Genomic DNA, 5361 nt, shown 5'->3' with positions numbered 1-5361 from the left:
CAAAAGCATATTTAAATGATAATAAAAATAGAGACCCCATAAACTCCAAAGTTTTAAAATAACTAACCAAACTAATTCAGAAATTCAACTCCTAGAATCCAGAAGTCAATGTACAAAAACAATAATAACGACAAGGCTAAGAACAATGGGTACAACCCTAAAACTAACAACAACTTAACAAATAGTCTGAGATCGAAAAGAGTGGACTCAAACAAGGAAGATCTACTGAAGTTTAAAAAAACTGGCTAACCCTTAAATACAGTCGCGCACAATAGTTACCTAGTTGAGGTCTATCAGTATATGGTTGAGGTGACTTGTACATAACAATGAACAGTCAAATTCAGTATAAGTACAGAACCACAGTGTACTGGTAGGATCACACAATTACACCAATAATTGAAACATATGCAAATGACCACATTAATATAAAACAACATATTCAATATTAGTCACCTTTTCCATAATAATGTAGCATCCCACATTTTTAATAATCCACATCGATTATCAATACATAGCAACATAACATCTTCAAATATCAATCGTTATTAGTATGAACATAATAATCACAATTAGATACATAACACAATTCAATGGTCCTCTCACGAAATCGGATTCAATGACCCTCTCATGGAACCCACACCCTAACTATTAGCGTACAAGAACATGGTCTCAATCCGATGTTTATGTCGAAACGTTAAACCAATTCTAGTTAGTGTGTCTAATCATGACACCTTCCCATTTAAAAACCACAATCACAATCACAATGTATATTCTTACAATCATACAACAAAAGGTGATACATGAAATACAATTATATAATTATGCTCATTTACGATAAGAGATCAATAATACAACATTCACATAAATTCATGCATTATAATGAAACAATTACAAGCTTATATCACAACAATTTTAATTCATAGCCATCACCTACCTCTAGTCCAAGATTGAATCCTCTAAGGCACTTGAATCTTTCTTTCTGGATGCTTCTCTCTTGTTCATAGTCTAATAATATACAATTAACACAAGGATCAATAATTAATGGTCTAACTATCCTATCTATAAACAAAGTAAATAACCTTAGAACAAACCCTTGATCCCCATACCTAGATTAGGGCTTTTCCACCATAAATTTCATATCAAAACCCTTACTAATCGATAATTATCTAAGAAACTATGTTTTACGGGTCAAAAAATAGTTTCGGGAAGTGAAAACCTTACATTTACTCTCAAGAATGGTTAAAAACAATCAAGAACTTGTATGGGATCGTCTCCTAGCTCTCAAAATCAAAAATTTCTTAATAAATTTTTTTTTTAGGTTTTATTTCAAACTTAATTCATGTCTTTCCTGAAAAGGCGGGTCCCATCCCGCTATAGCGGCCCAGCCATGACGGTAGAAATCTCGCCCCAACGACTTGTATGGAACTAGTAAGCTACTTTAATAATTCCAAGACCCCCTTTTTACAACAAACCTCTAAACAACTCAGAAAATATCACTCACAGTAAGATGGATTGTTAGTTCTACTCACTCAAATTCAATTCAATAAAGTCATTGTTACACCCTCAAAATGATATAGGACAAGCTAGAGCTTCACATGATTTTATTGATCTAATAACTTGTTAAAATAATGAATAATATCTTTTGAATTCAATTTTAAAGAGTTTGGAAGTAAACGCTAAAGGACGACCAACATGTACGGAAACTAGTCTTTTTTAAGCATGTGTGTTATAGTATGTTGTATCAGTTTTGTGTGTTTTTTGGAGTCTAAAATCAATAATATTTACCCTGGTGTCTTAATAATTTATTTTAGGATCAAATCTTCCCGACACGACTCCCCAAGGACCAACCAAAGGGTCCTTGAATATGACCCAAACTTTGGCAAAGGGGGCTGCCAAGGCAGCGTGCAGGCAACCTGTTTTTGAGGCCCATGGCACTTCGCGTCTCCAGCAGTTAAAAAGGCAAAAAAATTTCCATATAACACAGGCTTTTCATGAACCTCTCTTTCTTAATAAAATTCTAGACCAATGATTTGGATGTTCCTCCAACGCACAACCATGTCCCTGATTTGGTGGCGTCGATTTAACGCCAAGTTATACTTAATTAAAAAGGTACTTCTTATGTAGGGGTTTTTTGGGGAGTGTTATATATTATTTTATGTAATTTTACACCTATTTCCTCTATCTAAAATCGTAACCCTCAATTAGAATCAGAAAAATATATAGAAGCGCTCTCTTCTCTCTAAATTCTCTCTCTATTCAAATCATCCATTGGAGGACTTTCAAGCTCGAAGGAAGATGGTGAAATCTCAAGATTTTAATCCAAAATTCTTGTGCTTCTTAATACTATGGTATGTTAGTCTTTATCTAGATTTATATTTCACTCTAGAGGTAATTCCAAAGGCTTTTCAAAGATTTCAAAGTTTATCAAAAAGTTTAATTTCTAATCTAATTTATGGATTTTAGCATGAAACAATTTAAACTTATTAGATACGATATTATTGATGTTAAATTGATGTTTTACAATTAAAATCCCCACGAACCCTTTATTTCACAAAATTCCTAAATTTGGCTCATGAAGTAGGTCTATTACTTATGATCTAATGTTGATGTAATTGTGAATATATGAGTTATATAGTTGATTTATATTTTTTATCATGATATATACTGTGAATTATTGTATATATTAAGGAATGGTGATTATGGCTAATGGAAGAGGATAAGTTGACCTAAATTATTCTATTTCCTATTGAATTGCTCTTGTGTGGTATGATTCACTTATAGTGGCGGTGTTTAGCTAATGTATGTGAATATCTATGTGTATTGTGGTTGTGGACTTGAAGTTATTTAATGTTAATTAAAGGGATGCTATGATGTATATGTATAAATATGTGTTAGGAAGTTATGAATGTGAATCTTGGAGATAGTATGACTAATTGAAGTATGATGTGAATGTGAAGCATGATTGTGTGCATATTATTATGAATGTAGTATGAGCATGTTTACAATATGATGTAATGAATGAGAGTCTATTGAAATATTTTGTCAATAGAACTCTAATGAATGAATGGGGAATTTATGGGTGGACAATCTTTATGAGAAAGATGTAGTGTCTAGTGACAACCTTAATATTCCTAAGAGCAAACGAATGAATGATAGGTTGGGATGATTATTCTTCGTGGGTTGAGAAGTACTTAGTAGAAATCATTTAACCTATAGCTAATGAATGTAATGAAAGTCTAAAACTCTATAAGGATTTATGATTAGCATCGAGAGGATTTGGAAATGGGTGGATGATCTTCATGAGTACGGATGTAGTATAAAAAAGCAACCTCTTGATTTGGGTACTCTTTGTGAGTTGATATGTTGTACTTAGAATCAATCTCCCTATCCTTTAACTATGCGCCCGCCTAGGACTAGCCAGTGGTGCTTCACGTAAAGGCTAAAAGAATGACACTACCTTAGGCAAGTGGGGATCCCTCATCTGGTAGGGGTTAATATGGAGATTCCATGTTATGATCCTTTGGTCTATGTCGGTTAAAGCTAGAACCCACAAAAAAATGTAATGAACTAGGTCTTCCTAAGGGTTACTAGTTAGGGTAGGTGGCGTGATGGGACGTCATCTATGCATTGAACAAGTAGGCATTTGGAGAGAGTTTTCCTTATAATGTTAATTAATGAATGGATTTTTATGTGATGTTAATGAATTAAGTTTAATTTATGTCTAATATTAAAGAAATATGTGGTGAAGAAGATTATTGTAAATTGTTGAATTTAATGTGCCTAGGCTAGGGTGATTCCAAAGGAGCAATATGTGGAAGTAGTAGAACGGGATGCTACTTTCACATTGGACTACTGTAACTTAGAATTATCCTAGGGGATGTTCTTTGTGTGAAGTTCTTAAATGCATGAGTGTTTCCTCTAGTATCTCTAGTAGTGCATGTTGACTTGTTGACTTGTGATGAAAAGGAAGTAGCCTTATCTTTGGTAGTCTTAAGGATCACTTAGGTGTGTATTGAAGAGGTTGTATGGGTGGTCTCTTTATGTATTACCTAGGTGGGTCTTAGGATAAGTTTGGATAAGAAAGTCTAAATGGTTAATGGCCTATTCAATGAGTATGTTCATATGTTGTGAATTATAGGAATATTAACTTACATGTTGATGATTGACTAGTATGATGTCTTTTAAACTTGATTCATGAGATTTTATCAAAATAGCATATAAAACATATTCATCTAAAATTTCATCGTAATGTATGTTTTTGCACATTTGTCATACGTAGTGTCTATTGTACTAACTCCATATTTTTCTATATTCCTACAAGTATAGGTGGAAGAAAGTGAGGATCCTAGAATTGAAGCTTGGAAAGTAGCTTGTTATGTGAAGACTCTTAGTATGTCTTCATATGTTAAAGGAAATTGATGTTATTTCTAGTTTTCTTTCATTAAAGACTAGCATCTTTCTTTCAATGTAAGGTATATGACCCTATGATAATGAGACGTGTCTATGATCGCTTGTGATGATAAGACTTAGTTCATCTTATGTTTTATAAAAGACATCCCTTATTGACATTGTTTGTAAAAAAAATGTAATTCCACACAAATTTTCATACCTATGTGATGAATGAATACTAAGAGGCTTGTATAAGACCTTTGAGAGGTCAAGCATGTCATGTTACTTCCCGGGGGTACTTCCTAGTTGTAACAGTCATACAGGTTTATTAATGCCTTTGCTATCTACTCATGCAATAAAATTTCCTAGTAATTCACCCAATCATTACAAGATTTTCATAGACTCACATGAGTATGATTTCGTCCAAATAAGGATTAGGCTAGGGAATCTCAAGTTACTACAAAAATGTTTTTTGGCCAAAATGTTTCCCCATTGGTTTTTCCATAACGATGAAAATCATGTCGTTACTATAGATACTAATTTACCCGTCACTTGTTCCCGAGTGATAAAGTGGGAAAGAACGGCTACGTAAGGGAAGAGTAGTATCTAAACGTCGACTTATTGTGGATACTTGTCTCGCATGACCTTCGATTCCGGACATCGTGATTAAGAATTTCAACTGGTTCTTTCTTATGTTGAATTTTACAACTCAATTCAGGTCTAAGTCCTTTCAAATGCTCAATACCGGATCCACTTGATCATTTTTCACCTTGGAAATTCATATGTTGACATAATACATCATCGTGAACGTAAAGTTATAATGAAAAATCTGAATTGTAATTTCTACCAAATAATGCAGTCCCTTCCTGTATCAACATTAGGTTGCACCTCAAAGATTCTTATCAATTCATAGATCTTCGTGTATCACTGATCACATATTTATAATCTTACAATATTCTTCGCTAAAATTCA

General features: G+C 33.3%; 1 long non-coding RNA gene across 1 annotated transcript; it reads left to right on the top strand.

Annotated features, from left to right (window-relative positions):
- The first annotated feature begins 2188 nt into the window (after nucleotides 1–2188).
- LOC138340743 (uncharacterized) lies at nucleotides 2189–4661 on the top strand. Its single transcript, XR_011213507.1, has 2 exons — nucleotides 2189–2348; nucleotides 4327–4661. It is a non-coding gene; the product is annotated as an uncharacterized lncRNA (long non-coding RNA).
- Nucleotides 4662–5361: the final 700 nt, after the last annotated feature.

The sequence above is a fragment of the Solanum lycopersicum genome, chromosome 12 (assembly GCF_036512215.1).
Source record: "Solanum lycopersicum chromosome 12, SLM_r2.1".
Lineage (NCBI taxonomy): Eukaryota > Viridiplantae > Streptophyta > Magnoliopsida > Solanales > Solanaceae > Solanum > Solanum lycopersicum.
This window is presented reverse-complemented; position numbering and strand designations above follow the sequence as displayed.